Raw genomic sequence first — 20,181 nt, forward strand, 5'->3', positions numbered from 1 at the left:
ACAAATTTTCTTCAATTCCCTACTTCACAGAACAGTTCCCTTCATTTCACCCTGTTCAATCTCATAATTAATTGTAAAAAACCACATTCTTACTTGTTCATGATTATTTAACCAATACCTTTTATTTAACTCTGCAACTAATAGTTTTCATTAGCCCCTGACTCCAAACTCTATTATCAAAGAAACAATAAATCCTGTTTTAGCAAAACCTTATTCCTGCAGAATCCTAATACAACTTAATCCCCTTTAGAGCACTGTGTTTCACTTTCATGTGCAGACACATAACTACAAATGTAGACATCTGTAGAGGAACTGGAAGTCTCAACTCTCTGTTATGGTCAGTAGACATCCAACTACTTTAGTCAGTGGAGCTCAAAGACCTATTAATCTGTCCAAATGCAGATGCCAGCTTTAGGTTAAGATAAGTACCTTTTAGACTCCAGTGGCTGCAATGACTGGATTTTATGGACTGTAATGAGGGTTTATGGAACCTATAATATAAGTCATAATCTTCAGACTAAAACTGGAAGTTCATAGAATGATTCTGGTAGGAAAGGACTTTAGCAGATCCTCTAGTACAAACCCCATCTGAAAGCAGGAGCAACATACCAACACTAAAGTTAAGTGTCTAAGATAGGCACTAAACCTAAGTCCTAGTGAACTAATAGTCACAAACAAGGTCAGAGGTTTCCTGTGTTTGTAGGCTTTATTTTCAGATGCTTACACATTCTTTAAAAAGCACATCTATGATTGCTTCAATAGTCTATATAGTCCACTTCTGAAGGCATTCAAAGGCCATAGTCTCCGACTGAATGGTGAAGATACATATTTGAATGAAGTGGATTGAATCTCACCAACTTTATTATTATCATGTATTATGGACAGATATTTAAGGAGCAGTTTATCTTATCATCCAGAAAAGTCTAATAAATTTCTATCTTAGAATTATGTAGAATTTTAACTTATAAATGTTCAAAGTCTTGTAACAGGTAAAGATATTTTCTCCCCTCTTGCTGCATGAGACAAGTCTCACTTACTTTAGTGCTGCCATTTTATGACTAGATATGCTAATTTACATTAGTATCATCTTATCATCTATAAGATCTTTCCCACTGTCATAATTATTAAGGATGACAATCAATGTGAAGAAGAAAAATAAACAAAAAAGGGAAAACAAGTTTCTTACTTCTCAATGTATGCTTGAATTTGTGATATATTTATTATATATTATATCTTTTTATTATCCACATCTTCATTGTTAAGCTTCCATAATTCAAGATCGTATTAACGAGAAAATGTAACAACGTGTCTCAAATAACACCACAGCTCATAGCTCAGCAGCCTGAGCACAGGTATAGAAATGGGCTTTGTAGTACTTTTTAAACTGTATTAAAATTCCATTAGTTCTATTAGAGGGAATGGTTATCATAAAATCTCATGTAATACAGATAATATGAGGCTGATGTCTTTAAGTGGCTGGTCTATACTATTTTTGTCGTAATTGCTACACTGTATCTTCTTTTGTATAAAAGATATCAACTCCATTGATTGTAATACACTTCTGTAGATCTTTATTGCATATGATAATTTTTTTCACTACCATATTCATTAAAAAACAATCAAACAAAAAAACACCAAACAACCAAACAAATCCCTCCTCTCTTCCCTGGAATTAAACTTACTCTGAAATTAGGAGTAGTGATTTGTATGTAACAGATTTAGTGTACTCAGTCTCAATCTTAAGGTAGCTATTTATATAAATCAGCTTTGCTCCACTCTAAAATAATCACTAGTGATTCATAACAGTATATAAATAACCCAATACTAAATCAACAATAATACATCTTTTCTTAGTTATTCACATAAATAAAACTATGGAATAATAATAATGATTTAGTCATGACTATGAAACTTATAGGACAAGAAATACTTAAGGTCAAAAATCCTGAGGTTATGCAAAAATAAATCTTTATTTTTTTTTAAATACACAAAGCCATTTAATTCCTGCTATTCTCAGGACAGAATTATTCTCATGAAACCTTTATTCTGGGATTAAGCTAAATTTCATTTGTTGAAATCGTTGTTGAGAATTTAATAAAATATACAATATAAAATTGTTTACAATATAAAATAATATTGTTTACAAAATAAAATTGTAAACAAAATGTTTAACTTCAGAAGTTACTCCTAAGTGATGTAGGAATTTTTTTTTTCTGATCTGGAGATTAGATTTCATATGGTATATACTTTATCAAGAATAAAATGGCTAATTCGATTCACATCATTGAAACTGTGATGGTAAAGAAATGATTGGAAAGTGTAGTTCAGTCCTAGAGGACCATTCCGTAGATGCCAGAACAAAATTTCTATCTTCCCCAATAAATTTTCTGTGCATAGAATAAGATAGACTATTATCCCAAATGATTAATTTCTTACTGTAGTCCACAGATTAAATGGCATGGAAGATAGCATTGATAAGTCATTCTGTCTGGTTAGTAAAAATTTTATGTATATTTGAATAGCAAAAATATGATCCCATCACCTCAAGACTATGACAAAAAATTCAGTTTTATTTCTCACAGAAACCTGTGCCGAGAAACCTGAAAAATTCAGGAATAATTGTGAAGAAAGACCAGTTTGATAAGAGAAAGCTTCAGTTCAGAGAACTTCATATGGTCTTAATTCATTAGGTCAACTCCAAATAATGCTATAAGCAAGGCTACTTCAAGGATCTTTTGTTCTCCTGCACTGTGTGTAAAAAAACAACCTACAAAATAGCACTCCTCTGTGGATGTGGGCTATCCAGTACCATATTTTCTTTTTACCATAATGTTTATTTATAAGCACAAAAGGTCATTTTAAAGGATTAATTAATATTTGAAAATGTAGCCCTATAGCCCAAGAAATATGTCCTTGCCGTGACTAAAAATTATATGGTCTTTTGCCACCACTGAAACTTAAACAATTGTCTGCTTTGGAAGGAGCTGACTGTAGGTTATTTCAGCTGTCATAACATTTATTCAAGGGTTGGGTAAAGATCGATTATTGAAGGGTTTTGGTTATTTTCATAGATACCGTACAGGATAAAACTACAATGAATCTGTGTAGAGGAATAGTGAAAAAAGAACAAACAAGCAGTCATTAAGTCTATAGACAAGTAAGTCTGCATAAAGAAACATATGAAGGTAACTCTAAGCAGATCAAAGACAGAGAAGGAAGAAATCCCTCTCCAGGAAGCCTGAATTCTAGTGAAGAACTTCTGGCACTGCCAACTCTTCACAACCCTATGTATCCATCTGGGGGTACCACCATCCTCAAGACCTAGACAGGCAGTGGAAGGATGAATATAGCTCCAGAGAAAAAAGAGTAGAAATAGAAAATTTTTTTGCATGACAGTGATAAATTAAGACAACATTAGTTAATTAATTGCATCATTCAGACTGTATTATTACCAGTGTAATAGAGCCAATAATAAGTGTATTTTTATGTTTTAATTAGCTGTTTGTTGATTGCTCAGGTATGTATTTGATGAAAAATAGGTTTCTCGATGTGCATATAAGGCAGTCTCATTTTCCTCATAGGATAATCCCATTTTACTCATAATATAATATTGAATACAACACGACACATGGGAAACTCAAGCACCATGTTAATGTTGTACAATATCTTTAGGCACACCAGATTACCTCAGATAGGATCTTTACCTAACTAGGTTTTGCTTACAAGCCCCTCAACATTCTCTCTTTTTGATCCAGAGCTATATTAAGAGTTTATTATAACTAAGCATTCAGCCAGAAATATATTTAATTCAAAATATAATAATGACAATAATGCCTTCACCCTCCCGTGCCTGATGCATGTTTTGTGTACAGATGGCTTATATTATTAGTCTTCTCTTTGTATCGCAGTAATGACCTTTTTGGATAACTCGTATTTACAATATTGATACAGACTTCATCTTGATGTATACGGTCAAAGCGTGTTACAAGAAAGTAAAATTATTTCATACTAGATATATTACTGAGTTTATATACACTCTGTTAAGTAAAATTACTTCATACTAGATATATTACTGAGTTTATAGGCACTCTGTTAAATGCACTCATACATTTGGAAGTATGAACACAAATGAGTTTTTACACCCTAGTGATTTTTCTTGTTTTTCCATACAAACCAGTGCTTTCCTTTCATCACTGAGCTTAATGTAAGGACTATAGTATTTAGCAAGTTACTTTAGCTATTTAAATACTTCAATGAATATGTCAGTTGTTCCATTGAGCCTGTGTATTATATGTATGTTTATTTGCATGGGTTTAACTTTTGTCCAAATATAGAACTTTATTTCATGAGGTTGAAGAGTCACAGGAGTGGAAAGCTAAAATTATAGGAGCTCACTAATTTAGTGGTTGTTTGCTTCTTTTTTCCAAGGTTCATAAAACCCATTGTTCATATTTATTTGGTTTGGAGTTCTTTCTGAATATTCAAAATTCATTGATTCCATTCTCTTATCTTTTGCACTCTCCAACAGTGCTTTATGCTTACTTTTGTAATTGACAAGGTAAAAATATTTTTAATTAACAGGGTCCTTTGGTTCTTATATTCATAAAATTTGCAGTTAGAAATATGTTTACTTCTCTCTGGAGACTCAACATTCAGTGTTAAATTAATGAACACTAAAGGATGGTCCTGACGAAAAGTATTATTGCTTATTTAGGAAAATATGCAAGTAGGTAATTGTTAACTTCTATATAATTTTTCCATTATTCATTACATGCATTGATTTTTTTTAATAGATGCTTTTAGCACTCAAAGGATTGTCTTTTTATTTATTATTAAAATCAGTCTATCAGTTCTGAGAATTGTAACTAAAACATTTCATTGTTCTTCAAAGTAGTTTGCAGTTTCAAATTCCTGTGGGGAATAAACTATTTATATTAAATGCCTGGGAAAGGAACAATGATTTCATAAGGTTTTGAACTCTTTTTCTGTATCCAAGGCTAGTTGATTATCTATTATGCTCCTTAAGTCTTAAAGTGATAACTATTCACCTAATATTAATGGTGTCTCTTACTTGTGAGAGTGAGTGAGCAAACAAAATGTGTAGCTACAGTGCTTCTACAGTTGTTTAAAGTTTCCCAGACCTTCAGGAATGAAAATAGATGACCATTTTACCTGCAATGTTCATACATTTGTTTAAACTGTAATATTTTTAATCTTGACTTAAATTTTTCACTTGCATTATTTTTCATGTCCTCCACATACTTAAGTGCCCTCTCCCTGCACCTTTGCTGAAGGCTATGTTCGGAACTTAAAATCAGTAGAAGTGTGATAATATCAGAAATCTATTTTTACCTTTTCTCTGCTACTTTTAAAAATAATTTATCAAATATCAAGTTACTGGACTATAATACTGCTTTTGAACTTGTCTGAGAAAGGCATCCCTTTGCAGGGTAGCAAAGACAGTAAACCAGCAATTTTACAAAGTCAATGAACTAATGCTGTGAAAAGGTGTTGAATTAAGATTTGAATCTTAAATTTGAATGAAAGATAAAGATTACCAGGTAGTGTGAGGCCCAATGGATGAACAGCTGGCTGGATACCTTTTCTTTATTTCTGTGATCACCAGCACTTGGTTAACGTTTGCTTTAAATTTAATGCTTTAAATTTTAAGAAATCAATGTTAGAGACCTAGTCTCTTGAAAGTCTGAACTTTCAAGAAACTTTTCTTGAAACTCTTAATAGTTCTAAGGTAAATACTACAGCTGTTATACTGCAAGGTGGAAATACATGAGTGTTACTAAATGTTGTTTTGCCCGTATGAAGAATGTCCTGAGGACCAGTTAGTATTCATTGTTATTAAAAATCTTTGAAACCAAAACTCTTTGTTGTCTTAATCAGTAAAAAGCAAAGTGAAATGAAGATGGGAACTTTCATTATTTATTAATTTGATGCTTTGAACAGTCAGCCAAAAAAGAGATTATCATTATATGAGTTCTATAAACACTGTATCCCATTTTAAAAATAAAAATATAAATATTTAATTAAGAATCATTGCTTAAATATTTTATTAGAGAAATATTTATTCTATAGATCTATATGTAAAAGATGTTATTTGTTAATTCTTGTCATATAATAGAAATAGAATCTCAGAACTGCAGAATCATTAAAGTTAGAAAAGACCTCTAGGATCATCAAATGCAACCAGCAAAGCAACACTAACCACCAACTAAACCATATTCTATGCTATAGCCACATGTTTTTGGAACATTTCTAGGGACAGTGACTACCAGTTCCCTGGGCAACCTGTTCCAAAGCCATATGTATATGAATGTAATACAGTAAAAAAAATAATAAATAAATAAATAAATAAAATTAACATATTCTTATTCTTCTGGCTTGAAAAACAAAGTGCCTATGAAATACGGGAACTATGAGACAAAGAAGCAATTTTATCTTGTTGCTACTTTTACACAGTGTGATGAAATATTTAATCCAAATAAGCCAACAAAAAGTACCCAAATCCATATTTATTTCAAATTGCATCGGATGTATTTGGTTAACTTCTCTGCTGAAGTTTATAAATAATTAAGTTTACTATGACATATTTGCATCATCTGTGTAGTTATAGTCTGTATATTTGCATGAGCCATTTGTGAGGAAAACAATTTGACTTTTAGACTTTTATATTGCATTTAATAAATACAAAGTATATTCACTATATTGATTTTGTCTTTTTCCTTTCTTTTTACAATTATTTCTGAAAACCAACAAACAAAGGCACAAGAACTGACAGTAAAAAAGAAAGTATTGTAAGTTAAAAAAATGGTAGGGCAGTGAGATTCCAAATTTTAGTATTATTTTTTATTTGCAAATATTTACAATCATTCTGTTAACAGAGTTCTTTGAAAGTTAACATTTTTGTTTTTTCTTGCAAGCTGCTGGGCAAACAGAAAAGTTTTCAAGAAGATTTAAATAGATTTTAAGACCTACAGTGTGGGATTTTGGCTCAAAAATCAGAGAAAAAAAAAACTGTGGTATTTTTGTTTTAGAACTAATATTTATGTGCCAAGGCTTTAGGGGGGTGAGGGAGTGAAGGTTTGGTGAGAGTGGCAGGAGTGATTTCTGTGAGAAAACAACAGAGGCTGCCCCCATGTCAGACACAGCCAGATCAAGCCAGGATGTGGTTACTATTGGCCAAAGATGAGCAAATCAATAATGTTGCTTCCACCCCTTTGATAACATATTTAACAGAAGGTAAAATATGCTGTGCAACATCAACTGGACGAGAAGAGTGAGAACACATGAGACAAACAACTATGCAGACAGCAAGATCAGTGAAGGAAATAAGTGACAAGTGTCCAGGCACCAAGGTCTGCAGATAGGACAATAGTGATAGATTTTGCTCCTTCCGTGGTGGGAAAAATTTTCATCCTGCAGTCTATGTATAATCCCATGCTGGAACAGGTGGATGTGCCCTGAAGGAAAGTGAGCCCACTAAGAGCTGGCTTTTCTGGAGCTGGCTTCTGGCACAAGCTGTGGCCCATGGAGTGGAGCTTACGGAGGAACAGGTTTTCTGGCAGGACCTGTGACCCCATGGTTCACTGACTCTGAAGCTCTGAAGCAGTCTGTTCCTGTACCCCATGGAAAAGACACTTGCTGGAGCAGTTCTTTAAGAACTGCAGCCCCATGGGAAGGACACACATTGGAAATTTTGATGAAGAACTGTATCCTATGTTTGAATCAAGAGAAGATTGCTAGATTGAAGCAAGAGAAGAAAGGAGGAGGAGGAGGAGGGAGGAACTGCAGTGACATTCTATGAATTGACCACAGTCCCCATTTACCATTCGCTACTTAAAGGGTGGAGGCAGAAGAGCTGTGAGTAGGGTTAATCCTGGGAAGAATGGAACAGTAGATGGAAAGGTATTTTTAGATTTGTTATTTCTCATTTTTCTGCAACATTTAATTGTCATTTAGATTTATTTCCTCAAGTCTTTCCTACTCATGAAGCTACTTGCTAAGCAATTTCCTTGTCCTAAGCTTGACCCATGAGTTTTTTGTTGTATATTCTCTCTGTATTCTGTTGAGAAGGGGGAGTAATAGAGCAATTTTGTGGGCAGCTGGCAGTCAGCCAAGGTTAATTCACTGCACTTATGAACAAATTCTACTTTGCAACCTATGAACAAATTCTACTTTGCATGCTTTCCAGTAAGAAACTCATGTTTATTGAAAAAGAAAAGTAAAAACTTTTTCATAATAGCTAGAAAAAAAATGGTAACTTTCTTCTGGTAACTGCTAGGTTTCAGAAAAACACAACCCTATCCTTAAAATTAATGTGAACATACTTTATACAAATAAAGAGCAGAAGAAAAAGACTTCTTGCTATCATTGTGTAGGCCAATAAATTTAAGATTCATTAAAAGAAGAAAGAAATGCTAACTTTTATCTGTCTGCTTAGTGAAACATAACTCATAATGTCTCTAAAATTGTTATGTTTACTGAAGAAACAAAGCACAGTAGCTCACAGTATGATTCAATATGATGGCAATAGTCTCAGTGATGCTAATAAAGAAAATAGTGTGGAAGATAAGATGGAAAAGATACAGCTCTAAATCACATAGATAATCATAAAATTTGGAGCAATTCCAAGTGTAGCACAAAATCCTAAAAACACTTTTAGCAGAACTGGCTTATGATGTATTCTCTTTGGAGCAGTGTTTATCATCACCATCAGTAACTTACTTTCCACTTCTGACTTGTCTTAATCCTTTATTCATGACTTTCTTTAGTTTTGGATATTTTATGATTACAAGATGTGTTACAAATCACAGCTGCTTATTTTTCATGCCTTCTTTAGCACTTTTTGAAATTATTTTCATTCTCCTTTTAGTAGTAAATGCAAAATACCTCAACCTGGAGTCACTTTCAATCAAAATGCTTAAGCAGATAGCAAAGACTAATTTCTCTATGAAAAGATTGTTTCACTTATGTCCAAAAGATATTTAGAAAAATTCCTTATTTTCTCATGTACTCTTGTTTATAAAAGTTAGACGATTTAAGGAAATGGCAGCCAACCTGGAAATATCAGCAAAGCAGCAGCTTACACATGAAACATCCAAGTCCAAGTAAGGGAAATTTAGAGAGGTAATTTCATCAAGAATTTGGATGAAGGTCACACATAGAAAATAGGTTAAAGGATGCATGTGTTGAAGAATTAAATCACTGAAAAACTGATAACCTAGTTACGATCTATTTTTTCAGTCCTGTTGGAGGCCAATGGAACAGTAAACAGTAATTTAAGAGTTACTCGTGGCTTGCTTGTGAGTAAAAGCACACAAAAATAAGTATATGTATGTATGTACTGTCTGAGGGAACTGTTTTAGTACACCTGGGAACACTGTGATCATAAAACATATTTCATTTAAAATGGTCATACTGACAGGGCTTTGGCTGTTTAAGGTTTTATGGTCCAATAACTGAAGGATTTGGAGGTTGAAACCCATTAGGTATACTATTATCGTTTTTATTCCTTACAAACTCTTCAGTGACGCATGTTTCCACATCTGTAACTACCTCATGCAGGTTTCTTATAATTTACATAGAAATTGAAGCTGAACAGCATGTAAGTAGAAGTGTTATGAGATAATCCATGTTTTATTTCTATCACAGCTGTTTAATGACTTGTATTATTTTCTTATTTTACACAGATGATGTAGTTCTGCTTTCTTTTTCTCTGCTAGGTCTGCAGTAATCTCTGAAAGTTTTTATTCTAAACTTATAGCTTAGATTCACTGTGAATTATATGACCAAAGTTACTATCTTTAACTTTTCTAGAATTAATCTCATATATGCTTTACTCAGCATCAGGGTGCAACTCACCGGGGAAAAAAAAAAAAAAAGATACATTAACCAAAGTAAACAGATTTCTCTTTTAATTTTCCAAAGAATACTTGCCCTTTATTTATAGAGTGGGTAACTTCATAAATTTCCCATCTCCATTAGTTTTAATGTTTCTTTTTGTGTCTTTTACAGGCATACAATAAACTCTTAGGTGATACCTTATTTTTAACTAACTTCTATGACCATATTTAATACTATATGCTCCAACCTCATGTTTTTATGTGTTTAATACTATTTATTCAGCTAGTATGAAGTAACTGTAATTTGAAAATTCTGTTGTATTTTTTAATTATATAGAAACTTGGTACCATTTTAAGATATAAAGTATACTTATTAAAATAAAATATTACACAAACGTTAAATGCTAAAATCGGGTTTGAATGACCTGTTTTCTGAATTTTTTCTTATTTAAGTTATGTCTGGCAGCTCTCTTTCATTGCTCTGTTTCACTCTTAAATTAAACCCCCCTGATAACATATTTTATATATATAAAAAAATCGGTACTCTGATAAAGAAAGGACTAAAATATCTAGTTAGCTGCAACCTGCTATTTACTGACGTCTTAATTTATACTATACCAACAAATATAAAAATATGCATGGCTTTTCCACTATAAGATAATTATTAAGGATTTTAGGATTTTGTGTGCTACTATAAGAAGAAATTACAGAAGAACTGTAGACTCTTCTTATTAGGAATTTCCTCATTCATGCTTATAAAAGTACCCTGTGAAGAAATACCTTTTTTCAGTCAATCTTGTATTTCTGCCTTTATGAATGTATAAAATTAAGTCAAGGGAAGCCTTATGTGTATTTAATGTGTTTAAACAAAAATATCAAAACCTATTAGTGAGTGAAAGAAAAGAGTGAAGTGATGAGCTATGTAGCTTGCTGCAATGAGTAGAGTCTGTCTACCTCTCACCTTTTGAAGAGCATTGTTTTGTGAATTCTAAAATGTGACATCAAAATTCATCAGCCCCTTGAAAGGATGAGGTGCTTGAGATAAACTGAGCATGCTGCAAATCAGGAACGGCTATTTTCCCAGGAACAATACTAGACTAGGATCTAAAAGAATTATTCATAAGAAGACTAAGTGAAGCTATGAAATTATCTTATGAAATAAATCTATGAATTTTATGGATGGTTTTAATCTTAAAATTTTAAATGTTAATTTCTACTTTTTGTGGGAAGTTATCATTTTAAATAATTACTTTAGGAAAGTGGAGTAGAAGTCAGAAAGAGGAAAAAATAAAAATAAAGGGAAAAAAGACAGGGAGAATGGAGAAAGAAATTATTTAATTATCTTCTACTGTAGTGTCACCCAGAATTATAAACCCGCCCTGAAACTAAGCTCAGTTGAGCCTTGTGAGATATTTGTATTAATACTGTCAAATTGGAGGCTAGGACTATAACTTCAGTTGTGATAGAGCTAGTATAGGAACCCATTTACTATGATATCATTGAAATATTATCATTGAAAGAATGTTCTTGGCTTTGAGAAGAAATTTGAAGTCAGAAAGGACTGTACATTAGAGACTGCCTCAAAAAAAAAAAAAAAAAAAAAGCCCATGGTTTTCATATTCTCAACCTTTTTAGCAAATATCTGACCACATTTTAAGGCAAACTCCTTTATTTTCTCCCTATAAGGACACAACTATTCCCAATAGTCCACCCAGGACCCTCTGGTTGGCTCCTTCATCAGCATAATGCAAATCAGTCAGTCTTGGAGGTAACAACTGCAGTCTTTATCACAGCTACATTATCCGATTATAAAAGCAGGTGAAATTCCATCTTCAAGGGTGACATTTTTGTGACAATACCTTAAAGAGAAATTTTTTAAAATAAGTTAATAAAGAGTCTTTTCACAGGAATTGCATGGCACTGTTGCTTGAAAGTTATTAGATGGGTGTTTAGAGTTAGTTAAATGCATAGCTAATCTTTTCACCCTTATTCATATTTAAAGAGCAATATGGAAATGGATCCATGTAAATCTATTTGAATTAAATGACAAAAACTCACTGCAAGCCAGTAGATTTTAACTGCTAGTATTCAAATAAAAAGGATTTTCATCAATTTTGCATTACTTACTTTAGCTGTGACAGCAGTTTCTCAAATTGACTAGATGTCTTTGGCTAGTTTGATTTTCTTTTTCTTATCTTTTTGTAGCACAGCGACAATTTTGTATAGCTAGCAGTAACATTTTCCCCAAACACGAAATTTCAAACTACTTTATGAACATACAAAATTATTCAGAACTGATTTCCAATTAGTTGGGGGAAACTTAAGAAAACAAACTGATACAAAATTCCCATCCCACAGGAGTCAAAGAAAATATTATCACTTAATTCAAAGATAATTTCTGACTTATTCAAGTAGGGCCTTAGTATACATAGTGGTTAATATGGAGGGCCAGGGCCTTGATCAGATGCCCTTCCTTTCTCCTTCTTCCTCCCAGCTTTTATTGCTGAGCATGATTTCACTTGGTAGGAGATATCCCTTTAGTTTATTTCAGGTGTTTTCTCCCAGCTGTGTTTTCTCCCAGCTTCTTGTCCATGCCTTTGGAGGGAAGTTAAAGAGACAACCTTGATGCTATAGGAGTACTGCTTGACAACAGCCAAAACACTGGTGTGTTATTGACACCCTACTAGCTACAAATAAAAGCAAAGTTCTGTATGGGCTTCTATGGAGAAAATTATCTCTTTCCCAACTAAATCCAATGCAATCTCATCCCCTTATTCCTTATGGTTTCCGTCATGGTTAGGACCAATGTAATTTGATACATTTACATATCTTCTGACCATCTGATTGTACCTGCCTATAATTACTGAAATCCATTCTTACTAAAACTTACAAGTAACATTACATACTAAAATGATCTTTATAGCCAACACATAGATTTATAGAATGTGGCTTAAATAAATAACCCTGTGGCTATTTAGTGCTTCTGCCACTGCACCAGCTCTGTGTGACTTGTGCTCCTTGTGGCACAGTGGTTGCGCAGGACAGGAGAAATAGCATGTTTAATTGCTGGGATCCAACATCAGCTTGGTTTGGGTCATTGCTGCACTCACCCAGTTCCTTGCAAAATTTGAGTAGTTCCTGATACATTATGATTACCTGCTGATATTACAATTACCTTCTATGACATACAACTTACGTCACTGCTAATTTCTCCCTTCTTGAGGTTAAATCTACCTCAGGTACAAACCAGATCTCCCCATCTTTTTGTATTATCCACCAAGCTAAAATCCACTAATAGTCTTTCCTTTTCCAAAAGGAGGAACAACCCACACTGCCTTCCCTAGTCACTTCCTTGTGTGCACTACAGGAACCTTATCTCATTCCATGGTATATAGGAACTCTACAGAAGCAGGACCAGGACAGTTCACAGAATCACAGAATAACAGAAAATTAGGGGTTGGAAGGGATCTTTGAACATCATCTAATCCAACCCCCTTTCCAGAACAGGTTCAGCTACAGTAAGTTGCACAGGATAGTATTCAAGCAGGTTTTGAATGTCTTCAGAGACAGAGACTCTGCCACCAATTTGGGCAACCTACTCCAGTGCTCTATTATTCTTACAGTAAAGAAGTTTTTTCTCATGTTTCAGCTGAACTTCCTTTGTTCCCATTTGTGATCATTGCCCGTAGTCCTATAACTGGACACAACATAAAAGAGTCTGGTCCCATCCTCCTGACACCTGCCCTTTAGATATTTGTAAGCATTTATGAGATATCCCCTCCGTCTTCTCCAGGCTGAACAGACCCAGCTCTCTCAGCCTTTCTTCATATGATAGATTCTCCAGTCCCCTAAACATCTTGGTGGCTCTTCACTGGATTCTTTCCAGTAGCTCCTTGTCCTTCACGTGCTGGGGAGTCCAGAGCTCAGGGGCCTCACCACTGCAGAGCAAAGCAGAAGGATAGCCTCTCTTGACCTGCTTGCCACACTCTTCTTGATGTACCCCAGGATGCCATCGGCCTTCTCTAATCCTTAAGAAACTGTATAATGAACGTGGGAGGCCACATCACAGGCAGTCTGAGTGAATCAGTCACTCAAATTAGGACCTCAAAACTTTTTCCTATAAAAATTGAATGGAGCCATACTTATACTATTCAACCATGGTATCTCATGATAGGAGTAATTAGGTATTAGGTAGTAGTAGTTTGGTCCTAATTATCTCTGTTTGAAATAAATGACTGTTATACTCTCTATTCAAAGAGGAAAGTAATAAAGATGTGTGCTGGATGCCCATATGTATTTGCACAGGGAACACCAGAGGGCACAGTAATATATGGCAAATGCCTACAAACTTTTAATTTAATTTCACTTTTTTTTACCATTCTGGCATTTAAGTTATTGCCTGAAGAGAAGTAAACAACTACAAGACACACATCTACATTTGAGTTCATTGATTGGACTTTCTCTTTATGCTCATCAGAGTGAAAATAAAACTTGGCTAATCAGAGGCTACTGCTCTTGGAAGAGATAAAAAGATGAGGAATGCATTTATGAAACTTTTGAACTGCAGAATCACAGAAAGAAGGAGTTCAGAGAGACCTAAGTGATCTTGTTCAACCCTCCTGCACATAGCAAAGTCAGCTTAAGCATCTTGCACAAGACCCTGAAATGACTGTAAGCTACATCAGTGTTCTGAATGTATTTACAATTGTCTATCTAAAATTTTCTTTGTTAAAATTTTGGTCAGTCTTTGTCCAAACCTTTCTGTGACCTACCTCTGCTTTTTAGTCATGAATAACCACGTTAATTTTGTATTACTTAGTAACACGATAATTTTATTCTTTTCATTGTAGTTTATATCATCATTATATCTGTTATGATATTTCCTTGCTGGGAATGTGAATAAGAAAATGGGTAATTTTTTCAGTGAATTAAAAAAAATTATTACTACGGGTGACTTCTTGATTGGAAAGATGCAGCAATCTGTTTTAGTTACTTTCCAATAAAAGCCTAATAAACAAATCAGTGGGACATTATTCCTGAATTTCTGTAATGCACTCAGCATTTATACTGATTTTTTTTTTCCCTTGCATGCCTCATGATTAGTTTATAATGCAGTAATCTGTCAGTTTTGTCTGAAGCATTTAGAACATGCACAAGGGGTGAGGGAAAAGAAAGAAAGGAGCTGCCAAGCCCCTCCAGTACAGGCTAGAGCAGGCACCCAGTCTCAGTTTGACTGTCCTCAGGCCATGGATGGGTTCTATGACAGTCCCTGCAAGGTGAGGCAATGAGTCAGGAGTGAGGTCTATCCAGGCAGGACATTCAGTCAGTGAGAGCTGTCAGAGATAAGGTAGCACTCCTACAATGTAGCTCAGCAGTGTGCATCCCTTGTCATGCAATTCAGGGCAGTAAAGGCCCAGTAGTGCTCTCTGGCCCTAAGTTTGTAAATGCTGTAAATAAAATTAACCCAGCAATGTCTGTGAATTTAAATCCAATGCCAGGAAAAACAAAACAAAAGAAAACAAACAAACAAACAAAACAAAACAACAACAACAAGAAAAAAAACAAAACCCAAAACCAGAAAAATAGAATAAGAACAACTTCCATTATATTTGCTTATACAGATAGGTTTCTGGTTTTGTGGATTTGTCAATATCTGTAAAACTGCTCATACGGGGGCAAAAATGGAGCAGTTAAGGGCTAAGTAAAATGCAAATCCTCCTCCTTGCTGAAAGCTCATTGAAGTAATAATCTTTTTTTCTTTTTTTCATAGCTGAAATTTCACTTATATGCATTTGGATGTAAATTTTTCCTCATGTTACTGAGGAAAGAACAGGTATATATGCATCATTTATAAATACCTTCATGATGTATTCAAACAGTGCAATGGTAAGCACCAAGATAAAATCTTGGAAAGGCAGCTAAATGGCTAGACAGATGGATTATGATTTCAAAAAGTATCTGGAATGCTAAAAGGCAACTTGACCTTGAGGGAAATGAAGAAAATGTATGAATAGCACCACTCATATATCAAGTGCATGTAGAGTGCCAAACAACATTCTTGAATGGTTTCACATGCTGGTTAGTGAGAGACATTACAGGTAAAACAAGGAAAGGGTGGGTTAGGACAAAGTACCAAACATGCACTAGTGGAGAAACCAGGACTTCAAAATTCTGTACAGCTGAGAACTGCTCTTGCTTTTGGATACCCAAACTCACTGCTTGCTACTGTTCTGCAGTGATAGCTGCTGCTGATGGCTGTACTTCACAAAAAAGTTCACAGATGTCAAGCTCAGTAAACTATTATTACCTGACTTTAGCAAAACATTCAAACAAAAATTATATTTTATCTCACAGGAATGAAATACCAGCACTTATTTTGTCATCTCAGTTTGTTGTACAGTAAACCCATTTCTGAAGGGCATCTTCCATAAATATTAGATACTTATGTTCTCATTCTTGTACTTTTTTTTTCTGTACATAATGTTATCTGTCAGCACAGAGGAGGACCTGACATTAAAATGTGAAAAACTTTTAGTAAAGAGTTGTAAACACAATACTCAATTTTCTGCCACTTGTATGTTGTTCATGCCTATAAGACTGTCCTTGTTTCTTAACCTGATTAAAAAGATCAGGTCTGAAAGCCCATACAAAATATTGTGTGGCTGAAAGTAAGTTTTTTTAATATTTCACTCACTGATCTAGTAAAATGTATTGCTGTTCCTCGAAAACCTACATTGCTATACCCTTAAACCATCATAGATATAACTGCAGAAGAACATGAAAAAATATTAAAATTTTGCTATTTTATCTCACCTTGAGATTCGTATCTTCTTATCTTTTCTTATCTTATTCGTATTCTTCTTATCTTTTAAATTCAAACATGGAGCTGTAGACTAAAATTAACCTTTCTCTTTCATAAGAGCTTCCTTCATGCATTATTATATGCATTAAGCTTAATTTTCCAATAGTGGAAGGTCTTGTTAATTTTTAAATAAGGTTTTTCTCTCAGAATATTCTCATACCTCTTTCCAGTTCCAGAGAGTTATCAGCAGTGCCGATGATGACAGTGCTGGTGATGCCATGCCCATCACAACTGCTGGCTCTAACAGATCATAAAAGCAGCAACTTTTTTGCTCTGTCATGGCAGCAACAGCTTTTTTCTCCACCTGTAAGGAGGGTTTATTATATATTTAAAGTAATTATTCACTGCCCTGTGAAAAACTTTCATAAGTTTTGCTATGACATTTCTATTCCAGCTCCTATCATCTACAGCAAAGAGACTTTATGTAGATGTTCTGAATATCTTTATAATCTCAATACCTGACATACTGATGACACCTGTAAGATCTCTATCATATATATATATATCATATATCTCTAACATATATATATATATATATAAGTTTCCAGGAACAGATAAATCATATCCTGTATAATCCTGTATAAACAAAAGACATAATGGCACAGCATCTTGTTAAAAGTGTAAACAGGCTTAAAATAAAAATCTTCTTATAGAGACAGAATTTTTAGTAGCTGTACATATTTATTACATGAAAAGGTTAAGAATATTGTATAACTAATCTGACAGGCACTGTAGTTATTTAAATGTTAATATGTAACTTCACATTAAAGTAGATTGGCAGTTGTAGCTCCTGATCAAAAGACTAAATACAGTGAGAGTCCTACAAATAGCAACTTCTAGAAATAGAGGCTTCTGCAAATAGGCACAATTAGTGGCTTTTTCCTTCATTTAAAAACCTTTGCTTCTAAAAATACTTCGACAAGTATGCAGAAACCATTGAAATTATATGCAAGTTTGATGATTTCATATCTATTGGGGTGGTAGCTTTTTAGCATTCAATTTGATTAACAGCCTGTGTTTTAGAAACCAAAATATAACTAATGTAGAGTCATCTGGTTTTAAAGACAGTATGGAGACAATTTAGGACATAAAAATATTGTTTGGCCATTAAAAAGCAGACTTTGTCCCAGGTCTCTGGTTCAACAATGTATTTCTCCTTTATAGAATTAAATCACAGAAGCAGCTGTATCTAACAGGCAAGAATTTGGTTGAAAGGGCTCTCACTGAACTCTTGGTTCTCAAAGGTGGAGAGGGAAGGCATCAGAGCAACACTGTTAATGGTAGTACTGTCCTTCAGGATGGTGATGGACTAAAAACTAAGGAGTCACAGAAGACACCAAGGATGATATAGTTACTGGAGTAGGTGATCCTTTTTTTAATCTTTTTTTTTTTTCATTACTATCAGTAGTGGATCTGTGGATCGTTGTAAAAGGCAGACTGTATGCTTTCAGTGGAATGTTGATGCCAGCTGATCTTGGCCATGAGGACTTTATTTAGTAAAGGACTGAAACCGACAGGAATAAAATCTGCTTCCTAATAAGACATTTGTCACTTTCCTGAGGAAAGTACTTTATATACAGCTTGCTCTTGTATTAAAAAAAAAAAAGAGCATTTACATTTCTACTGGGGAAAAAGAAGTTCACTCACAAAGTCTGGGTCTACATGTTCCTATAGTTTTGATGTAAAGAATTAGGGAGTAAAGAGGGAAGAATTCAAATTCATATTTTCCTTGCAAGTTTAATAACCTCTAAGGCTGTTACTTTGATGGAGGGAGAAGGAAGAATCTCATTTGCTGTCTCTTACGTGAAGCTAAGCCATTGCATAGTGATCAGCTCAAGAATTCTCAAAGCAAGGACAACAATATTAAGACACATTAACACAAGCCCTCTGGCTCAAGAACTTCCTTGGTTCAGAGATTTCTTGCTTCCAGATTTTGTCCCCGTCTTGTAGCCTCTGGTTTCTGGCAGAGATGTTGTGTTTTCTGTGCAATGGCATCACTTGATTGCTCAGGCTTCTCCCTGGATAGGCAGGAATTCACATCTTGAAATACTACGGAGCCCAGGTAAACAATCCCTGCAGAAATGCTTCTGGCAGCTATTGCACAAAAATGCAAAATAGCACCAGCAGTAGGTCTTAAAAGCAGATCCTACTTATTCCTAGGTAGTTGAAGTAGAAGAGGCAAATGCCCAAAATTCTGGCCAAAGTCTGGAGTGAGGTGGAAGCTCCACAATAGATTGTTTTCAGTGTTAATTTTCCAGCAGCTTGTCCAGCATGCTGAATGGTTTTGATCCTACTCTGAGACACTTAAATCTTCCCTAGCTCAGTCCAGGGAAAACAGGCCCCTGGCTCACTGGCAGAAACAGTGGCAGCCATGCATAAAATTCTTTCTATTTTGAGAGTCATACATTTAAGATTAGCATAGCTGTGCCTGCTATTGGTTGTACCTTTTGTCTGTCTGTAACACTAGGAGACAGGAAATTAATTGTAGGGAAGGAAAGTTAATTCTGACAGTTCATTCAAGCTAGATTTTAGTGCAGACCTCTGTCTTTTTCCCACGGGTTCTTCTCTATCAGTCTATAGCAATGAATTTGAAAAATGGCACAATATAAAAGAGTAATCATTACCAAGACATCCAGCATAAAAGTAGTTACTTCAATTTTTGAAGAATTAAGTTACATACTGTTAAGATTTATCTTATATTTACATAGTTGTTTGGGGCTTTTTGTTTAGCTTTCAAAAAACATTATAAAGTACATAATATTGCAGAATTCACTTCATCACAGAGGCTAACTTAAAATATTTAACATTCTGCTGTGATTTAGTACAGGAAGTCAATAGCAATATTGCTTCTTTACAAACAGAATGGGTGAGATTAATAGTTATAACATCAGTGGTTAACAGTCTTGGTTTAGGACAAAGCAGAACACTTAGCTTTTCAGAGAAAAAAAGTCACAGTTGTAATTAGGCTGCTGATTTTATGTCTTATCTAAACATGAATTCTGAAAAGCTGAAATCTAGATAGCTACTTATCCCTGGGAGAATAGATTTAAACAACAAAAAGCAACACAGGGGAGAAGGGTAGCTTGAAAACAAAAATGGAGTAAATGTCTAATGTCAAGACACAGAAAAGTGCTACAAGTCTAAGTGCTAATGTTTGGATATCAGCCTTTCAGAATGTTTTAGGAGGGAGCTCTTATAATCAAGTACTACAGAAATCCTTGCAGGTAGCAGCAAATCAGGGCTTCTTTGTCTTCTTTGCCAACACATTGCAGAAAAGAATGTTAACTTCTGCAGTTACTGCTATACAACAGTCCAAAATCAGAAGGATTAGTTGTAACTAGTTCTACAGAAATTCTCTAGTGGATTTTAAAGATATCATCTTGTGCCAAAATCTGTGGTTGTGAAAGAGTATTCCATTGCTATATCCTTCAGAAAGTAGTATGACCTGTAAGGAAAGGTGCC

The sequence above is a fragment of the Calypte anna genome, chromosome 3 (assembly GCF_003957555.1).
Source record: "Calypte anna isolate BGI_N300 chromosome 3, bCalAnn1_v1.p, whole genome shotgun sequence".
Lineage (NCBI taxonomy): Eukaryota > Metazoa > Chordata > Aves > Apodiformes > Trochilidae > Calypte > Calypte anna.